Source organism: Zeugodacus cucurbitae, chromosome X (assembly GCF_028554725.1).
Source record: "Zeugodacus cucurbitae isolate PBARC_wt_2022May chromosome X, idZeuCucr1.2, whole genome shotgun sequence".
NCBI classification, from domain to species: domain Eukaryota; kingdom Metazoa; phylum Arthropoda; class Insecta; order Diptera; family Tephritidae; genus Zeugodacus; species Zeugodacus cucurbitae.
Genome location: NC_071672.1, coordinates 28,255,744 through 28,279,119, shown reverse-complemented (window position 1 = coordinate 28,279,119; position 23,376 = coordinate 28,255,744). Strand labels below are relative to the sequence as shown.

The 23,376-nt window shown below is 34.3% G+C and overlaps 3 long non-coding RNA genes across 5 annotated transcripts; 2 read left to right on the top strand and 1 right to left on the bottom strand.

The window, feature by feature from the left end:
• The first annotated feature begins 325 nt into the window (after window positions 1-325).
• On the top strand, window positions 326-1,713 carry LOC128923157 (uncharacterized). Of its 2 annotated transcripts, none has more exons than XR_008472197.1 (4): window positions 326-458; window positions 985-1,234; window positions 1,303-1,435; window positions 1,495-1,713. It is a non-coding gene; the product is annotated as an uncharacterized LOC128923157 (long non-coding RNA). The 2 variants fall into 2 exon arrangements; XR_008472196.1 differs by lacking the exon at window positions 326-458 and adding an exon at window positions 778-917.
• A 10,560-nt stretch (window positions 1,714-12,273) lies between these two features.
• Window positions 12,274-13,633, top strand: LOC128923156 (uncharacterized). 2 transcript variants are annotated; one of them, XR_008472195.1, is made up of 4 exons: window positions 12,274-12,395; window positions 12,905-13,154; window positions 13,223-13,355; window positions 13,415-13,633. It is a non-coding gene; the product is annotated as an uncharacterized LOC128923156 (long non-coding RNA). The 2 variants fall into 2 exon arrangements; XR_008472194.1 differs by lacking the exon at window positions 12,274-12,395 and adding an exon at window positions 12,702-12,837.
• A 5,023-nt stretch (window positions 13,634-18,656) lies between these two features.
• LOC128923158 (uncharacterized) lies at window positions 18,657-21,266 on the bottom strand. Its single transcript, XR_008472198.1, has 2 exons — window positions 19,486-21,266; window positions 18,657-19,422 (listed from the first exon to the last, which is right to left on the bottom strand). It is a non-coding gene; the product is annotated as an uncharacterized LOC128923158 (long non-coding RNA).
• Between the last annotated feature and the right edge of the window lie 2,110 nt (window positions 21,267-23,376).

Below are 23,376 nucleotides of genomic sequence, written 5' to 3'. Positions count from 1 at the left end.
ACTGGAAAAGAGTGGCAGCATTGCTTATTTGTCTGACCATACATATGTACATAACTTTATTTATTTCACAAATTGTATGTGATTTTTTCTTAAATTTAGAATATTGGAAGTCATAGATTCGTATAATTTTACCACAAATAGTATAAACTTCAAACAACTCATTTTCATTTAATGTTTTTAGCAAGTGGCAGCTTTTGTTATGACAGCCTAAATCCATGAAAGTTTAGAAAGAAGTGTAGCGCCATCTAGTGTAACATAGCGCACTTAGCGCCTCCAACTGGTGGATGGCTCTTTGCTAATAATAAACAAATAATTTGCAATAAATAAATAATGCGACTTTAAAGAGAGTTATAAACTATCCTATCTTTCAAGTTGGACCAAACTGCACACAGTGTTAAAAATTTCATTAAAATCGGTTCAGTAGTTTAGGAGTCCATCGAAAACAAACAACGTGACACGTGATTTTTATATATTAAGATATATATATTTGTTATTCAAATTTATTATTAAAAAATTGTACAGTGTTGATTAGAAGATTAATTTTTTCAACAATATTATTTGGAGAAATTAACCGGGGAAATTTAAAAGGAAAATGATTTTTGATGACATATATTATGAACCCACTAAGCGGGAAAATCAATTGACCGAGTCCAATTATCCGAGAAAATTTACATGGGCTTTCATATGCTATATTTTTTGCCCGATAACACCGTTCTATTAAACGGGGAAACCAATTAACCATAGGGTCAATTAAACGAAAAGTACCCTACAAGACGGAGCTAACTCATACACCACTACACATACAAAGTTTTTCAGCTTTTACCAACACATACGCTATAGTAACTTTTTGTAGTGAAATGGCAATCTCGGTAGTAGAGTGGCATCAACTCACCCTGATAATATCACACCTTATATATGTACATATATACTAAACATGAAATCTTTTGTTGGAATATACTTTTATCTTTTTATTATCCTTTTCAGATATTTGCAAACTTCGGAGAAAGCTTAAGCTGGATACCACCCATATACTCCCATATAGGAAGGTAGCTATACTTGGTATGGGTGCGGGGAAAACTACCAGCAGTTCTTCAAGGCTTACAACGGCAATCGTTCATCAATCGTACATTACAAATTCGACGTATGATGGAAGACGCACTCGTAGTCCTTTGTGTCAGGAAGTAACAAAAATCATGCACCTAGAAATACAACACAAAATATGCTACAACAACAGGTATTATTGAAACGAATTTATTTGCAAAACTAAGACAAAACAATAATGATATTCTTATTATTTAACAGAGTTGGTATTAATGTTTCCCATGTTTATAATATTGGTGGATAATCGCCTAATGGTGTAGCAGCAACAACAATTTATACATATTCAAATTCACAATAAAAGTAGAATCGCACAACGCAACAGGCAAATAACAAGGTTTGTTCTACGAATATAGATATTTTAATTATTTCTAACCAACTTTAAATATTTTTCAGGCATCGGATGATGTACTACAAATTACATCGGACTTTTGGAGAAGCACTTTTAACACTTATTTTCGACGTGCTAAACACAGTGTCTCCTATGATGCCTTTGGATTTACACACGTGTCAACACAAAATTTGACCATAACTTTAAAGCAGTAAATTTCCATTGTTTAGGTCTTAATTAGACGAAAAAAATATATGCCATGAAAAGGTTTGCTTTTTTCTTTAGGACACCGTTTTAACGATATTTTTTAAAGTATGTGGTTTTAATTTTCAATTGAAAATGAAATCACTTAAAAAAACATTTTAATTAAGTTCTACTATCAAAATAACTTACAAAAAAAGCAAAAAGTGACTTAAAAGTGAACACTTTTATTTTTTTTTTATGTTCATAGGTAATCTATCTTAATAAACCCCAAATATAGTATCCCATCATGTTTTCATTGTATTGGCCTTGATAACGTTGATCGAAGCTCATAATTTTCTTTTAGATATACTGAGTGAGCGATTGGAAGAGATGGAAATTTATTTCCATTATGTAAATAAACAGTAGAACTATCGATGAATAAACGCCATTCGCTAGAAACACAAAGTATGCCAATTTCTTTGAACAAACCTTTTATGTCGTTGCTAAAACAAAGTCCATCTTCTTTTGTGAAAAATGTTGAGAATGTTTCATGCCTAGTCCTCTGATCCGTAATATTAACATCATCAAGCAAATTCCACTGTTTTAAGCGAGAGTCTAAAAGCTCTGCTTTACTTTTTGGCAAATTAAAATCTCTAATCAAATCATTAAAATCTTCTGTGGTGACGAAATGAGGTTTCGGTTGTTCTGCTGTCGGTAAAAACTCCTTATCGGAATTACTTTTATGAGAACTAAGAGATAAGCTACTATTTTGCGATAATTTTATCGATGGCTCAGGTATATGTCGTGTCAAATCGTGTGAAACTGGAGTAGAAGAAGATTCAAGGTCAGGATTTCTTGTCTATTGTTAGTTTAGGATCACTTGCGATCTCAAGGGCAAACAAAATTGCTTTTAGCTATGATTCGTTTAGGATCATTTGCGGTCTCAGGGCAAACAATCCTTTACATTGCATGCATTAAATACTAAGGTCCATAACAATATATCGTTAAAACACCGTTTTAATAATATTTAAAAAAAAAATGTGGTTTTAATTTTTAATTGAAAATGAAATCACTTAAAGAAACATTTTAATTAAGTTTTACTATCAAAATAACTTACAAAAAAGTAAAAAATAATTTAAAAGTGCACACTTTTACTTTTTCTTTTATGTTCATAGGTACTATCTCTTATTTAACTCCAAATATAGTATTATTACTATAATTTTTACAAAAGCAAACTTTATACGAAAAGATGGCACTTTCTTGTCGTTTTTGTTCAGAATTAATCAGAAAATCATAAAATAAACTTTAGGACTAAGAAATTTTTTTTTTGTAGAGTCGTGTAATTAACAGATCTCTAAAAACAACATTCAGGCGCCGAAGTTGTTCATCTTGCTCCTGATTTTATTATGGAGGCATTATTAGGCTGAACTTGCAATTTATCATTTTCAATATTGTGATTTATAATTTATAAATTTTGAACGCAAGCAATAGCACTCAATTTATTAATATAAATGTAAAATATTATTAAATTAGTATCTATATACAAATGAATGTACGAATATATGCAACAATCGTAATAGTAGTGAAATTTAATTTGTATTGTATAATACAAAAAAAAACAATACTTAAAACTTTTGTGAAATTGTAAATTATAAAAATTTAATAAATAATACTAACTTTATATGTAAAATATGTAAATTTTGTCAATGTATAAATGATAGCCGTAAAACGTTTGTAAAAATGAAAGTTTACTTTCTACTGAAATGCTAATTTAAAAATTAATGTATTATAATTATTACAAATGTAAAATACCATACTAATTTATAAATGTAAATACCTCATACAATTAAATAAATAAAAATAAAACAATTTCAATTTTTCATTTTTAAACGGAAAAGTAGGTGACCTATAGAATGAAGACCAATGGATACCAATGAACCAAATTTAAGTAACGAAATGGTGACCCAACAAATGACCAATACCTGTGATTAAAGGGTTACCCTGAAAATTATAAATCAAACCACTGTCACCAATCGTCTGCACTGATAGATGGCTGATTAAAAAAAATCCTACAGGGGGCTCTGCTAAACACATAGTGACATATGCCTTTCCAAAACAAAGAAAAATTAGAACAGAAAGACATATGCAGCATTGGCACCAAAATCAATGAGAGAGAGCGAGCAAGATAATCACACCGACAAGCCGTAAAAGAGAGAAGTGGTAACTTTTTACCTGCTGCGAGACCAAAAAATAATACAATCTTTCTTCTATACTCGTCTTGCAGGGTACTGTACAATGAAATATTATGAGTGGCAAACTATTGACTGAAATTCATATGGCAACGCCAAATCAGAAATGTACTGAATCGTAAATTGGAACGAGAGCGTACATAGGACAGATTAACTTTGGAACAGCAAGTACAAAGAAATGTTCCATTATTGAATGAGCAACTAAAGAGTGCCTATTAATATGTTCGGACCAACGTTGAAAACATTTTGAAAACACAATTTGTGGATTGTGGAACCAAAGTCGTTCTGACCGACATCATGTGTTTTCGATGCGTTGCCATTGACAGTACACAAATTTATTTGTTTCTGTTTTATTTTGTTTTTGTTTTAGGTTTTCTGCAATTCGTGCGATTTCATTTGATTTCGAATTTCAATTCGAAACAGCTGATTTCTTTGTGACAGTTTGACAAAACAAATAAAAAAGAATTTTGTTGGTACACAATTTTTAATAATTTGAAATCTAACAGTTTTTATTAAAGAAAAAATGTTTTTTATGGCCATTTATTTGTTGTGAGCAATTATTAATGTAAAATCGAAGGACGGCCCTGCAAGACAGGTACCGGCGAATTCTTCGGTGAAAAGCCAGGGAGCGGTACTCGCAGTTTCAATGAAAGATTTTATGCGATTCTTAAGGTCGAATGGACAAAAGTACAAGAAACTCTTGTGTACGTGTGAACGTTCATCCCTTTCTTGCACATTACATTCATAATTTAGCAATGTATATATACCTCTTGCACAATTTCGGGAATGTTATTGGTACAATCACGGATGAAAGACCCAATATTGCGAACCATATCTCCACGTGCACTTTCAGTACTGCGACCCACAAAAGCCCAGAAACTATACCAGCTATTTTCCGTTAGTTCTACCAAAATCCCAAATGAGAATTAATAACAAAATCATTAATTATCTATACTAATATTATAAAGCTGAAGAGTTTGTTTATTTGTTTGTTTGAACGCGCTAATCTCCGAAACTACTGGTTCGAATTGAATAATTATTTTTGTGTTGGATAGTCCATTGATCGAGGAAGGCTATAGGCTATATAGCATCACGCTGCATCCGCGACCAATAGGAGCGAGGAAACAGTGGTAAATGTATAAAAAACGGGAGAAATTATTTATCTTTGAAGGCTTCCGTTCCTTGCGCTGCGAAAGCGATTCAAGATACAAAAAAGTTATGTATGAAAGAATTATTTGTCTTTTAATGATCTTAAAAAAGTCCGTGAGTACCGTTTATGTGATAACTATTATACTATATATGATGATTTTCGTTATTCTATTGGACTTTATGCCGAATATATGGATAAAATTGTGTGTTATCTTAATAAAACTATAGCAATAAATTGCAAGAGCATAAAATGTTCTGTTGCACCCAAACTTAGGCGTTCCTTATATGTTTTAGTATTGAAATATCCGTGGAAGTACAGGGAAAAAGTAAACAAATATTGAAAATTTGCTAGAAAGATAATAATAAAAGAATTATACTTATGTTGACAATAACGGCGGAACAGATAATATTGATTTTGGCAACAATACAATTTAAAAAAGGCATTGCGTTGGCTCTCGCATCTACTTGAATTTCTGCAACGTTACTAGAAGTTGGAAGAACGGCACATTCGGCACTGAAGCTTCCGTTAAACATGCAAATCAATGAAACACCTGTTTGCAAGGCAATCAGCTGTGGCAAAAGTGATGAACTGTAAACTGATAGTATGAGATAAGTGCAATTCTCTAGACAGAACAATGAAAGATCTGTGGATCAATAATCGTCGCTTTGGTTGCGCAATGATACCGTTAGCTGGCGATTTTCGACAAATACTTCCTGTTATTCCAAAATCAACACCGGCGGCTGAATTGAATGTCTCAAGTCGTAGTATTTGTGGCGGTACGTGAAAACCATATGATTGACCATGAATATGCGAGTGTTCCTGCAACAGGATAAAACCACAGAAGAACTGTTAAAAATTGTAAATGGACAAATTCCGGTTGATTTTTTCAATGGTTTGATATCAATTCCACCTGCCATTTGTCAATTCACTTCAACGAAAGACGATCTGAATACCTTGGCCAAAATTATAAGTACCTACGATTGGTTGAGTGCACGCGCAATTTTAGCTGTCAAAAATACCGATGTTGATGATTTAATCTATACGATTCAAGTCAAATTCAGGGAGATTTATTATTAACCCAAACGATTACCCTCCTCCCGCCCAACCGACGCGTGGGGCGCAGTCCGCATGCGAGCGGAATTTGCCGAGTCTAGAAAGGCAAGAGATTTTTAAGCGTCCGGTTCTCAAACTGCTCAGCTACAGAAACAAACATTTCAACAGCTGAGAATTAAAAATTTATAAAAACAAAAAGTTAAAAATTTCTGAATATTACTTATTAAGAGAAGACAAAATAGTTTTTTTGATGCTAAATATTGAGTCAGATGGATCAAATGTGCTGGAATGCGAATTAAAATCATGACATATTCGGCAGAATGGTTCATTTAACTCAAAATTTGTTCTAGAAGATTTTAGAAATAATGGCCTAAACTGCCTGGATGAACGCAATGGGACATTAAACTTAATATCAGACAAAAGGAATGAACTACAAACTAAACCATTCAAAAGTTTTACAAGGAAAATTATACCTAGCATTTCTCTGCGACTAGTGAGTGTGGGAAGATTTATAAGTTTTAAACGACTAGTATACGGGGGAAGATTCAATCTTGAATCCCAATGTAAGTGGCCTAAAGCAAAAAGTAAAAATTGTTTTTGAACGGACTCAAGCTTATCAGAATGGGATTGATAGCTAGGATTCCATACCACAGAACCATACTCCAATATAGGCCTTACCAATGTTGTAAAAAGAATTTTAGTAATATACGGATCACTAAATTCTTTAGACCAACGTTTAACAAAGCTAAGAGCACCTTTAGCTTTTAAGACAATTGAATTTACATGAGAATTAAAATTTAGTTTAGGGTCCATATTAACTCCTAAATCAACAAAGCTAAAAACTTGCTCTAAACTGAAGTTATTTATTACATAGGGGGAAAGATCAACAGTTCTACGGGAAAAGCACATCGTTTTACATTTTTTAAGATTCAGTGGCATATCATTTTTGTGACACCAAGTAACTAAACTATTTAAATCCGATTGCAACTCAGTCCTTTCGTTATGAGAAGTATATGATTTAAAAAGTTTTACATCATCCGCATATAATAAAATTTCTGAAAACTTAATTACTGAAGGTATATCATTGATGAACAACAAGAACAGAATCGGGCCGAGATGACTACCCTGTGGAACCCCTGAAGTGACACTAATTGAATCGGATAATGTATTATTAAATAAAACTTGTTGTTTTCTGTTAGTAAGATATGAGGATACCCATTCAAGAAGTCTTGGTTGAAAACCAAGAAGATTCAGTTTTTGCAAAAGAATTGAGTGGTTTACTCTATCGAATGCTTTACTAAAGTCTGTATATATAACATCAGTATTCTTGTTATCCCTAAAACCCATTGACACATGGTTTACAAATTCAAGCAAGTTTGTTACTGTAGATTTCCCTTTACAAAATCCATGCTGAGAGAATGAAATTAAAGGAGAGATTAAGAAAGTTATTTGGTCAGTGACAATAGCTTCAAAAAGTTTGGGTATAGCTAACATTTTAGCTATCCCCCTATAGTTCTCAACAGATGACCTAACTCCACTTTTATGCAAAGGTAATATAAAAGAGTTTTTCCACATTGACGGAAAAATACCTTGTTTAAGAGATAGGTTAAAAAGCTTAGTTAAGGGCAGATAGATATGTTTTGCGCAATTTTTAAGAAAGCTTGAGGGAATCATATCAGGGCCATATTTAAACGAATTTTTTAACGTAACTAAATAATTTAAGACATCTGTTTCAGAAATAATTGGTGTATTAATTACAGTACTCGGACATAACACTTGATGATATGGCACATTCATAGGGTAGTTTGAACAATAATTGGATTTGAAGAATTCTGCAAACATATTAGAAATAATATAATTGTCACATGACATTGTTGATTTATATTTCATCGCGGACGGAAAATTTGAAATCCTGCGTTTGGAGTTAACGAAACCATAAAACAATTTCGGATTACGAATAATATTATTTTTTACTTTGATTATGTAGTTTTTATAACATTTTTTGTTAAGTTCCTCAAACTGACGACGCAATTTAGAATATTTTAAATAGTCAACAAGAGCTCCAGTTCTTTTATAAAGTTTAAAAGCACGAGCTTTTTTATTTTTTAATTTACATAGCTCATTCGAATACCACAAATTTGAACTTTTTCTTTTGATAATAAAACATTTCGGAACAAATCTTTCAAAAATATTAAAAATTGTTTCATTAAAATGTGATACATTTAATTCAATATTACCACTATAATCAGGCCAAGTCAATTTAGAAAGTTCACAATTAATCTTTTTGAAGTTAGCTTTCGCAAAGTTGAACCGAGAACAAAGGTCCTGTTTGTTGCATACAAGTAATTCGTCTATGATTTCGATATTAATTTCCAAGGCAGGGTGATAAGAGTCCTCTGGCAAAACTAAAGGATCAGATCGGACCACAGAAACTGTTGAAGTATTATCAACATAGACTAAATCTAAGAATTTACCAAACTTGTTCGGAATTAAGTTAATTTGGTTAAGACCCATCCCAGACATTTCTTCCAAAAACTCATTAAAGCTTAAACGAGTGCAAAAAGGAGTAATGCAATCGTCAACAGATTTCCAAGATACACACGGTAAATTGAAATCGCCTAGAACAATTATGTAATCAGTATTCTTAGCAATTGAAAAAACATTATTTATTAAAGAAGCATGCTGCGTATATACAGATAAGTCCGATTGAGGCGGAATATAAGAAAAAGTTAGATAAATAGAACATTTATTAATACAAATTCGTATGCACTTAAATTCAATAAAGTCCGCATGAGGAACTTCTACTTCTTCAGATGGAATTGAAGAATGCACAGCAAATAGTACACCCCCCCCCCGACTCTGTTCAGGCGATCGCATCTAAAGATTTGAAATTCACTACTTAATATTTCGTTATCAAAGATATGAGGTTTAAGCCAAGTTTCAGTAAAAGCGATGACTTTAAAATTACAATTAGTGCTGTTCAAATACAATTCTTTTAATTTTGTATTTAAACCCCTTACATTTTGATAGTGAATTTGTAATGAATTTTTTATAATTATTTTTTTGAATCCGCGGCATTTTTTGGAATATGAGCAATTACAGTTTGTTTTTGTTGCTTTTGCTCGAATTCGCGCACGAAAGCACCAGGTGGCCAAAATGATTCATCAAGTAGCAATTGAAAATTAACAGCTGAAACGCCAATCTTGAAAGAAGATATGTTTCTTTCGTATTTAAAGTTAAATTTTCTGACATCAATATCAATATCGTTAATTTTTAATTTCGACGAGATGTAAAACTTTATATCTTCGATTGTGGTATCCGAAGCGAATCTCGAAACGAAAATTGATTTTCGTTGAGGTATTACTACCAAATTTTTTGCCACAAACTCAGAGTTAATAGGAGGCGGATCCTGAATAGTTTTCCGCTTAAGGTTATCGTTAATTGTTTTCGGAGGATTAAGCACTTCTGAAGAGGAAGGCTTCTCTCCTTGAGGGCAAGGAGATGAGAGATTAATAAGGTCTAATTTCACCGGTGATATACTTCTTACGGACAAAGTGGCAGGTTCTTCATTAGACGGACGTTTACGTTTTGATGCAGGCTTAGCATTATCATCTTGATCATTTAGGCATTTAAATGATTGAAACAACACTTCATAATGCTTAAATTTTTCTGTAAGGTTTTGAAGTTCTCGACCGATTTCTTTAAAATTATTGCGCGCCTGTTTAAAAACTTTAAATAATTCAATATCTGTCGGTCTACACTTTAAGCACGACCAGCGCAGACCCTTTCCATCGAGAATAGAATCTAAGATTCTACCTGTCAATCCAGCACATTTAAGATGGGCAAGCCCGTCACAAAGCCAACAAGAAACAAAACGATCAGAATCGCCTTTAATAATACAATTCGGAAAATTGCAAGTCATTATGAAAAAAAAAAAAAAAATTTAAATTGAAGGAAAAAACAGAATAGTAAATAATAATAAAAATTAAAATATGATATAATAGTAAATAGAAAAACAATAATAGTTATACTGAATTAGCCGAGATCACAACCAATATAATAGAGAGCAGTTTGAGAAGCACTGAGCCACTTAAAAATAACACGCAAACAGCTGTGAGCAAAAATGAAAGAAAAAAAAGACGAATCAAAAGAAAAAGAGCAAATTAAAACAAAAACAATATGCAATCGCACAAACAATTGCAAAGTAGGAAATAAAATTGATAATTGATAACAACAACAAATGATTTAAAAGACTCGGCACCAGAATTTAAGAAAATAGTTAAAATACAATTAAAATTTAAATATAACACAAAAGCAAATTAGCACAAACACTTAGCTTTAGATTACACTTATTAAAAGTAAACTTTCTTTAATTATATTAATAAATTTAAGCACAAATTCAAGAACCGAAAAAAAATTAAACTTCACAGTTTGACGTGTTGCCAGATCATTTTGTGTGTTGAATTTCTAAATTTTGGATTTGTTTGATATGCCGCCGCATCATTTAAAGTTGGATCTGTCATTATTATGTAATTATGTCGAAACTGTGTAATTGAACCCTGATTGTGACGCAGCTATCGAATAATGTGATAGTTGCAAGAGTTTTGAAAGGGACTTACAAGGGGCAGAATGCTTGATTCCACCAATTCCTCTGAGTTCCAACGATTTGCCATTTCAGTTCAAACGTATTAGTTTCCAGTGAAACTTGCATTTGCGATGTCAATCAAGAGGTCACAATGACAGTCGCTGGAAATGTGTGGTAAATCTGGAAATGCCATGTTTTTCATACGGTCAGCTACATGTGGAGTGTTCACGAGTTGAAAAACCATCATTTCTGTAGATTTACGCTCCGGAACAGAAAACAAAAAATGTTGTTTATCAAGCTGCGTTACATTGAAAAAAAAATGTAGAAAAATCGAAAATAAATGCTTTTCAATACAATCTAAATTCAACTTCCTTTTCAAAACAAATAATTTCACGCAGGGCAGTTGATAACATGTAACATTTTATTTTATAATCTTAGGATATATAATTCTTAATTTTTAATAGTAGTATTTATTTTTATGAATTATAAACATTTTAATTTAACTTAGCACTAATTGGTGCACAATATTTTTGGTTAACCTGTCTCGAGCTAACACAAATAGATTTGATGGTTTTCCCACACGTGAGCATGCAACATATAATTGCCCATGGGAAAAACATGGATTATCCAAATCTAACCCACAAATGGACATTTATTTATAATTTTACTCCATACTTATGTTGTGCTTAAGATAAAACAGGAAAATAGTGTTTTACAGTCCATACTTAGGTTATGCTTAAGCACTGAAAATGGGAGGCTTAAGCAATGCTTAAATAACAGCTGATTTTTGTTTTGAATTTGCTTTGAATTTTCAGCGACATCTTTCGTAGCGTAGGGCAAGTGTCCGTTCGTTCAATAACAGCTTATACTTTTCCTTCAGTTTCCATAGGTGCTGCGACTCGCTGGTGTTGAAATTTGGGGTTCTTTTGTTGTTTTCATCAATTTTTGATATAATTTTCCTCGCAAATTTATGTATTGTCTGTTATAATTTAAATATTTCAAACATATTTTTATGAATGACATTTGTAAAACATATGTTGCCCATAACGTTGCCATATATCATAATAAAATTTTATAGAGATTAAGCATTGACTGTGAAACGCAAACGACTACTCAGTTTGCAACAATACTTAGCTAAGATTTTATTTAGGCACAACTTAAGTATGGACTGTGAAACCGGGCATTAGCCATACAAAATTCTATACCTAAATGCAAATAAATGAATTTTTTTTTGCAACTCTGCGATTTCCTAAATTCCTCTGAAATCTCCCAAATTCGAGGAAGATTTACTGGAAAAGAGTGGCAGCATTGCTTATTTGTCTGACCATACATATGTACATAACTTTATTTATTTCACAAATTGTATGTGATTTTTTCTTAAATTTAGAATATTGGAAGTCATAGATTCGTATAATTTTACCACAAATAGTATAAACTTCAAACAACTCATTTTCATTTAATGTTTTTAGCAAGTGGCAGCTTTTGTTATGACAGCCTAAATCCATGAAAATTTAGAAAGAAGTGTAGCGCCATCTAGTGTAACATAGCGCACTTAGCGCCTCCAACTGGTGGATGGCTCTTTGCTAATAATAAACAAATAATTTGCAATAAATAAATAATGCGACTTTAAAGAGAGTTATAAACTATCCTATCTTTCAAGTTGGACCAAACTGCACACAGTGTTAAAAATTTCATTAAAATCGGTTCAGTAGTTTAGGAGTCCATCGAAAACAAACAACGTGACACGTGATTTTTATATATTAAGATATATATATTTGTTATTCAAATTTATTATTAAAAAATTGTACAGTGTTGATTAGAAGATTAATTTTTTCAACAATATTATTTGGAGAAATTAACCGGGGAAATTTAAAAGGAAAATGATTTTTGATGACATATATTATGAACCCACTAAGCGGGAAAATCAATTGACCGAGTCCAATTATCCGAGAAAATTTACATGGGCTTTCATATGCTATATTTTTCTATTAAACGGGGAAACCAATTAACCATAGGGTCAATTAAACGAAAAGTACCCTACAAGACGGAGCTAACTCATACACCACTACACATACAAAGTTTTTCAGCTTTTACCAACACATACGCTATAGTAACTTTTTGTAGTGAAATGGCAATCTCGGTAGTAGAGTGGCATCAACTCACCCTGATAATATCACACCTTATATATGTACATATATACTAAACATGAAATCTTTTGTTGGAATATACTTTTATCTTTTTATTATCCTTTTCAGATATTTGCAAACTTCGGAGAAAGCTTAAGCTGGATACCACCCATATACTCCCATATAGGAAGGTAGCTATACTTGGTATGGGTGCAGGGAAAACTACCAGCAGTTCTTCAAGGCTTACAACGGCAATCGTTCATCAATCGTACATTACAAATTCGACGTATGATGGAAGACGCACTCGTAGTCCTTTGTGTCAGGAAGTAACAAAAATCATGCACCTAGAAATACAACACAAAATATGCTACAACAACAGGTATTATTGAAACGAATTTATTTGCAAAACTAAGACAAAACAATAATGATATTCTTATTATTTAACAGAGTTGGTATTAATGTTTCCCATGTTTATAATATTGGTGGATAATCGCCTAATGGTGTAGCAGCAACAACAATTTATACATATTCAAATTCACAATAAAAGTAGAATCGCACAACGCAACAGGCAAATAACAAGGTTTGTTCTACGAATATAGATATTTTAATTATTTCTAACCAACTTTAAATATTTTTCAGGCATCGGATGATGTACTACAAATTACATCGGACTTTTGGAGAAGCACTTTTAACACTTATTTTCGACGTGCTAAACACAGTGTCTCCTATGATGCCTTTGGATTTACACACGTGTCAACACAAAATTTGACCATAACTTTAAAGCAGTAAATTTCCATTGTTTAGGTCTTAATTAGACGAAAAAAATATATGCCATGAAAAGGTTTGCTTTTTTCTTTAGGACACCGTTTTAACGATATTTTTTAAAGTATGTGGTTTTAATTTTCAATTGAAAATGAAATCACTTAAAAAAACATTTTAATTAAGTTTTACTATCAAAATAACTTACAAAAAAAGCAAAAAGTGACTTAAAAGTGAACACTTTTATTTTTTTTTATGTTCATAGGTAATCTATCTTAATAAACCCCAAATATAGTATCCCATCATGTTTTCATTGTATTGGCCTTGATAACGTTGATCGAAGCTCATAATTTTCTTTTAGATATACTGAGTGAGCGATTGGAAGAGATGGAAATTTATTTCCATTATGTAAATAAACAGTAGAACTATCGATGAATAAACGCCATTCGCTAGAAACACAAAGTATGCCAATTTCTTTGAACAAACCTTTTATGTCGTTGCTAAAACAAAGTCCATCTTCTTTTGTGAAAAATGTTGAGAATGTTTCATGCCTAGTCCTCTGATCCGTAATATTAACATCATCAAGCAAATTCCACTGTTTTAAGCGAGAGTCTAAAAGCTCTGCTTTACTTTTTGGCAAATTAAAATCTCTAATCAAATCATTAAAATCTTCTGTGGTGACGAAATGAGGTTTTGGTTGTTCTGCTGTCGGTAAAAACTCCTTATCGGAATTACTTTTATGAGAACTAAGAGATAAGCTACTATTTTGCGATAATTTTATCGATGGCTCAGGTATATGTCGTGTCAAATCGTGTGAAACTGGAGTAGAAGAAGATTCAAGGTCAGGATTTCTTGTCTATTGTTAGTTTAGGATCACTTGCGATCTCAAGGGCAAACAAAATTGCTTTTAGCTATGATTCGTTTAGGATCATTTGCGGTCTCAGGGCAAACAATCCTTTACATTGCATGCATTAAATACTAAGGTCCATAACAATATATCGTTAAAACACCGTTTTAATAATATTTAAAAAAAAAATGTGGTTTTAATTTTTAATTGAAAATGAAATCACTTAAAGAAACATTTTAATTAAGTTTTACTATCAAAATAACTTACAAAAAAGTAAAAAATAATTTAAAAGTGCACACTTTTACTTTTTCTTTTATGTTCATAGGTACTATCTCTTATTTAACTCCAAATATAGTATTATTACTATAATTTTTACAAAAGCAAACTTTATACGAAAAGATGGCACTTTCTTGTCGTTTTTGTTCAGAATTAATCAGAAAATCATAAAATAAACTTTAGGACTAAGAATTTTTTTTTTGTAGAGTCGTGTAATTAACAGATCTCTAAAAACAACATTCAGGCGCCGAAGTTGTTCATCTTGCTCCTGATTTTATTATGGAGGCATTATTAGGCTGAACTTGCAATTTATCATTTTCAATATTGTGATTTATAATTTATAAATTTTGAACGCAAGCAATAGCACTCAATTTATTAATATAAATGTAAAATATTATTAAATTAGTATCTATATACAAATGAATGTACGAATATATGCAACAATCGTAATAGTAGTGAAATTTAATTTGTATTGTATAATACAAAAAAAAACAATACTTAAAACTTTTGTGAAATTGTAAATTATAAAAATTTAATAAATAATACTAACTTTATATGTAAAATATGTAAATTTTGTCAATGTATAAATGATAGCCGTAAAACGTTTGTAAAAATGAAAGTTTACTTTCTACTGAAATGCTAATTTAAAAATTAATGTATTATAATTATTACAAATGTAAAATACCATACTAATTTATAAATGTAAATACCTCATACAATTAAATAAATAAAAATAAAACAATTTCAATTTTTCATTTTTAAACGGAAAAGTAGGTGACCTATAGAATGAAGACCAATGGATACCAATGAACCAAATTTAAGTAACGAAATGGTGACCCAACAAATGACCAATACCTGTGATTAAAGGGTTACCCTGAAAATTATAAATCAAACCACTGTCACCAATCGTCTGCACTGATAGATGGCTGATTAAAAAAAATCCTACAGGGGGCTCTGCTAAACACATAGTGACATATGCCTTTCCAAAACAAAGAAAAATTAGAACAGAAAGACATATGCAGCATTGGCACCAAAATCAATGAGAGAGAGCGAGCAAGATAATCACACCGACAAGCCGTAAAAGAGAGAAGTGGTAACTTTTTACCTGCTGCGAGACCAAAAAATAATACAATCTTTCTTCTATACTCGTCTTGCAGGGTACTGTACAATGAAGTATTATGAGTGGCAAACTATTGACTGAAATTCATATGGCAACGCCAAATCAGAAATGTACTGAATCGTAAATTGGAACGAGAGCGTACATAGGACAGATTAACTTTGGAACAGCAAGTACAAAGAAATGTTCCATTATTGAATGAGCAACTAAAGAGTGCCTATTAATATGTTCGGACCAACGTTGAAAACATTTTGAAAACACAATTTGTGGATTGTGGAACCAAAGTCGTTCTGACCGACATCATGTGTTTTCGATGCGTTGCCATTGACAGTACACAAATTTATTTGTTTCTGTTTTATTTTGTTTTTGTTTTAGGTTTTCTGCAATTCGTGCGATTTCATTTGATTTCGAATTTCAATTCGAAACAGCTGATTTCTTTGTGACAGTTTGACAAAACAAATAAAAAAGAATTTTGTTGGTACACAATTTTTAATAATTTGAAATCTAACAGTTTTTATTAAAGAAAAAATGTTTTTTAATGCCATTTATTTGTTGTGAGCAATTATTAATGTAAAATCGAAGGACGGCCCTGCAAGACAGGTACCGGCGAATTCTTCGGTGAAAAGCCAGGGAGCGGTACTCGCAGTTTCAATGAAAGATTTTATGCGATTCTTAAGGTCGAATGGACAAAAGTACAAGAAACTCTTGTGTACGTGTGAACGTTCATCCCTTTCTTGCACATTACATTCATAATTTAGCAATGTATATATACCTCTTGCACAATTTCGGGAATGTTATTGGTACAATCACGGATGAAAGACCCAATATTGCGAACCATATCTCCACGTGCACTTTCAGTACTGCGACCCACAAAAGCCCAGAAACTATACCAGCTATTTTCCGTTAGTTCTACCAAAATCCCAAATGAGAATTAATAACAAAATCATTAATTATCTATACTAATATTATAAAGCTGAAGAGTTTGTTTATTTGTTTGTTTGAACGCGCTAATCTCCGAAACTTCTGGTTCGAATTGAATAATTATTTTTGTGTTGGATAGTCCATTGATCGAGGAAGGCTATAGGCTATATAGCATCACGCTGCATCCGCGACCAATAGGAACGAGGAAACAGTGGTAAATGTATAAAAAACGGGAGAAATTATTTATCTTTGAAGGCTTCCGTTCCTTGCGCTGCGAAAGCGATTCAAGATACAAAAAAGTTATGTATGAAAGAATTATTTTTCTTTTAATGATCTTAAAAAAGTCCGTGAGTACCGTTTATGTGATAACTATTATACTATATATGATGATTTTCGTTATTCTATTGGACTTTATGCCGAATATATGGATAAAATTGTGTGTTATCTTAATAAAACTATAGCAATAAATTGCAAGAGCATAAAATGTTCTGTTGCACCCAAACTTAGGCGTTCCTTATATGTTTTAGTATTGAAATATCCGTGGAAGTACAGGGAAAAAGTAAACAAATATTGAAAATTTGCTAGAAAGATAATAATAAAAGAATTATACTTATGTTGACAATAACGGCGGAACAGATAATATTGATTTTGGCAACAATACAATTTCAAAAAGGCATTGCGTTGGCTCTCGCATCTACTTGAATTTCTGCAACGTTACTAGAAGTTGGAAGAACGGCACATTCGGCACTGAAGCTTCCGTTAAACATGCAAATCAATGAAACACCTGTTTGCAAGGCAATCAGCTGTGGCAAAAGTGATGAACTGTAAACTGATAGTATGAGATAAGTGCAATTCTCTAGACAGAACAATGAAAGATCTGTGGATCAATAATCGTCGCTTTGGTTGCGCAATGATACCGTTAGCTGGCGATTTTCGACAAATACTTCCTGTTATTCCAAAATCAACACCGGCGGCTGAATTGAATGTCTCAAGTCGTAGTATTTGTGGCGGTACGTGAAAACCATATGATTGACCATGAATATGCGAGTGTTCCTGCAACAGGATAAAACCACAGAAGAACTGTTAAAAATTGTAAATGGACAAATTCCGGTTGATTTTTTCAATGGTTTGATATCAATTCCACCTGCCATTTGTCAATTCACTTCAACGAAAGACGATCTGAATACATTGGCCAAAATTATAAGTACCTACGATTGGTTGAGTGCACGCGCAATTTTAGCTGTCAAAAATACCGATGTTGATGATTTAATCTATACGATTCAAGTCAAATTCAGGGAGATTTGTGTGTTGAATTTCTAAATTTTGGATTTGCTTGATATGTCGCCGCATCATTTAAAGTTGGATCTGTCATTATTATGTAATTATGTCGAAACTGTATAATTGAACCCTGATTGTGACGCAGCTATCGAATAATGTGATAGTTGCAAGAGTTTTGAAAGGGACTTACAAGGGGCAGAATGCTTGATTCCACCAATTCCTCTGAGTTCCAACGATTTGCCATTTCAGTTCAAACGTATTAGTTTCCAGTGAAACTTGCATTTGCGATGTCAATCAAGAGGTCACAATGACAGTCGCTGGAAATGTGTGGTAAATCTGGAAATGCCATGTTTTTCATACGGTCAGCTACATGTGGAGTGTTCACGAGTTGAAAAACCATAATTTCTGTAGATTTACGCTCCGGAACAGAAAACAAAAAATGTTGTTTATCAAGCTGCGTTACATTGAAAAAAAAATGTAGAAAAATCGAAAATAAATGCTTTTCAATACAATCTAAATTCAACTTCCTTTTCAAAACAAATAATTTCACGCAGGGCAACGCCTGTGTGGGTCAGCTAGTGTATTATATTTATTGAAAATATTGTAACGGATTTCCAAAATCTGTCGTTTACTCTGAAACTCTACCGTGAGTTCGATCACTGGATTATAAATAAAAGTCACACTTTAATGGCTATACACTAATCTTTATTTCTAATTCCTTATAACTTAACACTTTAGTACTCAATACTCTACTTTACAACTCTAACTTATAACTTGTTTACACTTTGCTCGACAACTCTCTCCTTAGAATTGTCCTCACTCGATAACTCTCTTATCAGAACTGTGTCAACCCGGCAGCCCTTATATAGTCGATTGTTAGCGATACATCGCCACTCGAACATTCTGGCAACTACGAGTATCGATGTCTAGATACATCTGGCAAGTTATCGATTTCGATAGTCAGTTCTAGTTTGTTCTGGTACCATTTTCGTTACAATATCATGACACATAGCCTATGTGACATAGGTGTTTACTTGTTACTTGTATTATCGTACTACATTATATATGTATGTATATACAATTGAATAGTTGAAAATTTTTTGCTATCTGACGATTGCTACCCCATGTGGCCAGGAAGTGTAAGCTGCGCACATTATGTGAGGCCTTTTCTTGGTTTCTTTAGGAGTTTTTGTAGGATCTGTTTTTTCATTTACACTAGTTCCGATTCAACCACATATGACTGAACCAGGACGAATTTCAAGTTGAAAGACTATCATACTAATATCGGGTGCGTAAATGATTTGCCTTCGATGTAGCAACGTTTGCGTCCATAGTTCTGGATTTGCTTGCAACACATATTTCTATCCCTCCGAGAGTTCTTCGCTGCTACCCATAAGTGACACCAATTAGGTTTCGTACCTTTAACGCGCCGTATGAGATTTGAAATATCTGTATTGAAAATTAATTAGAATTTAAGGCAATACAATGTTATTATGTTCATCAATTATTTACGTATTCCATTGTTTCGCACTTGATGTTGACTATTGTTGGCGAAGCATCTATTGCGTGCTTGGAATTGACAGTGAGGTGAAGTATTGCTGTATCACCCTCTTCAATTCCATGTTTTGGTTTTAGAAAACTTATATTTTACGTTTTACTTATTTAAAATGCGTGGTTCAATAATTTAAACTTTAATTAGTCTGCAGATCACTGATTTAAATAAAACACGGAAAATAATAATTCACAAGCAGCCATGATATACATAGCTCAAAACAAAACTGTTTCAAACACACGAGAACTTTGGTTGTTTCTTTCTCTCATTCAGGGTGCTGTACGACAGAACAGAAGAAGTTCAGGTAAATTCATGCACACTTTACCCTTTGTTGCACATGTGTTATTAAAAGTGTGTTGGAGTTTCAGTACCGATGACTTGCTGGGGGCATTTGAGAGACCGTTCTAATCCTCTGTCTGCACCGGATTCCCCTTAAGTTTTGCTAAAACGTTTCTACTGTCGACTTGAGATGATTTCTTTTTGTTTCAGGTTTGTTTCCAGATGTCGGTGAAGTAAGTATACATTTTCAGAAATACTTACCATTAGGAAGAGAAACGTCCACACCTAATTTAATAAAATTGGTGGCAAGTCTTAGATTTTTCGCTGAAGGTTCATATCAACGTTCTGTTGGAAAGTATACCGATATTGCTATGGGTAGAAGCAAAATATCCTAAATTTGATCCGAAGTGAACTACAAAACGATTTGGTGATATTCGAAAAAAACAAAAACGGAACGATTTACAGAACATGTCAAACGATTTGAAACGGAAAATGCGAAAATATTGTCCAAAATCGATTTGCAGAACATGCCTGTATAATTATTATTAATGATCGGGTTTTATAGAATCACGACAAGACAATTTTAATAATGAAGGTATTGGCTTTGAAAAGCTTGATAAATATCGTGCGCAACGATGATTCTTTAAGAGAATTGATCGAAACTCTTACTGCCCAGCACCTTAGCCTTGCAAAAAAGATTACTGTTTATTGACACACCTTGCTGCAACTCCACTGCCATTTCCCCTAAAATGTGGCTATTTTTTCTGGGCCTGCGTAGAGCACACACACGTTATTTTGTCACAATTTAACTAGGAGCGCTTCCTCCCTCTCACCACACGAATTTCTTCTTTTTTTACATTCGTTTTTTCTCCATTCTTTTGAAAATGTAAACAAATATTAACCGACAATTTATATATATATATATTTGGCGTAGGAACCGCTTTAAGCGATTATAGCCGAATCCACCAGAGCGCGCCACTCATTCCTCCTTTTTGCTTTTTGGCGCCAACTGGAAACACCAAGTGAAGCCAGGTCACTTTGCACTTGGTCTTTCCACCGGAGTGGAGGTCGTCCTCTTCCGCGGCTTCCTCCAGCGGGTACTGCATCGAATAATTTCAGAGCTGGAGTGTTTTCTTCCATCCGTACAACATGACCTAGACAGCGTAGCCGCTGTCTTTTTATTCGCTGAAATATGTCAATGTCGTCGTATAAATCGTACAGCTCATCGTTCCATCGTCTGCGGTATTCGCCGTTGCCAATGTTTAGAGGACCATAAATCTTGCCCAATACCTTTCTCTCGAAAACCCCCAAGAGTCGTCTCATCGGATGTTGTCATCGTCCACGCTTCAGCGCCATACATCAGGACGGGAATAATGAGCGACTTATAGAGTTTGATTTTGGTTCGTCGAGAGAGGACTTTACTTTTCAATTGCCTACTCAGTCCAAAGTAGCACCTGTTGGCAAGAGTTATTCTGCGCTGGATTTCGAGGCTGACATTGTTCGTGCTGTTGATGCTGGTTCCCAGGTATACGAAATTATCTACGACCTCGAAGTTATGACTGTCAACAGTGACGTGGGAGCCAAGACGCGAGTGCGCTGACTGTTTGTTTGATGACAGGAGATATTTCGTCTTGTCCTCATTCACCACCAGACCCATACGCTTCGCTTCTTTATCTAGTCTGGAAAACGCAGAACAAACGGCGCGGTTGTTGCTTCCGATGATATCAATATCATCGGCATAAGCCAGGAGCTGTACACCTTGTAGAAGATTGTACCCTCTCTATTTAGTTCTGCAGCTCGTATTATTTTTTCCAGCAATAGATTGAAGAAGTCGCACGATAGTGAGTCACCCTGTCTGAAGCCTCGTTTGGTATCGAACGGCTCGGAGAGGTCCTTCCCGATCCTGACGGAGCTTTTGGTGTTGCTCAACGTCAGCTTACATAGCCGTATTAGTTTTACAGGGATACCAAATTCAGACATCGCGGCATAAAGGCAGCTCCTTTTCGTGCTATCGAAGGCAGCTTTCAAATCGATAAAAAGATGGTGAGTATCGATTCTTCTCTCTCGGGTCTTTTCCAAGATTTGGCGCATTGTGAATATCTGGTCCATTGTAGATTTTCCAGGTCTAAAGCCACACTGATAAGGCCCAATCAGTTCGTTGACGGTGGGCTTTAGTCTTTCACACAATACGCTCGACAAAACCTTATATGCGATATTGAGGAGACTTATACCACGGTAGTTGGCGCAGATTGTGGGGTCTCCCTTCTTATGGATTGGGCAGAGTACACTAAGATTCCAATCGTCAGGCATGCTTTCTTCCGACCATATTCTACAAAGAAGCTGATGCATGAACCTTATCAGTTCTTCGCCGCCGTATTTGAACCCACCCCGAAAGTGTTGTGGTCGATCGCAACGTTGCGAGGTAGGCAGTCTGTTTTCTCTCCACTGCGGAACGACAATTCTCATCGTACCAAATGGTTTTTTGGCGTTGCCGGAGACCAATTGTTTCGGCTGCAGCGGTATGCAATGAGTTTGAGATGCCGTTCCACAGCTCCCTTATATCGAGATGCTGATGAGTGCTCTCAGAGAGCAGGAGTGCAAGTCGAGTAGAAAATCGTTCGGCTGTTGGTTGTGATTGCAGCTTTTCGACGTCGAACCTTCCTTGTGTTTGTTGACGGGCGTTCTTTGCTGCACAGAGGCAAGTGCGTATCTTTGCTGCTACTAGATAATGGTCCGAGTCAATGTTTGGTCCTCGGAGCGTACGCAGTTTAAAACACTGGAGACATGTCTTCCGTCTATCACAACGTGATCGATTTTATTGCGCGTGTTTCGATCAGGGGACAGCCACGTTGCTTGATGATTTTTTTCATGCTGGAATCTGGTACTACAGACAACCATATTTCGGGCTCCAGCGAAGTCGATCAGCCTCAAGCCGTTTGGCGATGTTTCGTCATGGAGGCTGAATTTTCCGACTGTTGTGCCAAAGACACCTTCTTTACCCACTCTGGCGTTAAAATCGCCAAGCACGATTTTGACATCGTGGCGGGGGCAGCGCTCATAGAAAGCATCTTTGGTCACATCGTCCTTCTCTTCCGTTGGGGCGTGGGCGCAAATCAGCGATATGTTGAAGAACCTCGCTTTGATGCGGATGGTGGCAAGGCGTTCATCCACCGGGGTGAATGCCAGGACTCGGCGACGTAGTCTCTCTCCTACCACAAATCCAACACCGAATTTGCGCTCCTTTATATGGCCGCTGTAATAGATGTCACAAGGACCCACCTTCTTCCGTCCTTGTCCCGACCATCGCACTTCTTGGACGGCGGTGATGCCAGCCAGCCAACCGACAATTTGGGGATGGCGAAATATGTCTTCCAATTATATCGACTGAACTAAAGCGGAAAATACACTTGCAGACTTGTCTGTACTACATGTCATGTATGACATACCATCGCATCGTGTACAGCCTGGTACACCAAATTTTAGGTCTGCATGCAAGAATGCACAAAATTGAAATGTTTCAATTTTTCTGTTCGTCGTTGCGACGGATAGCAAAGTGTATTGTGTGATACGCA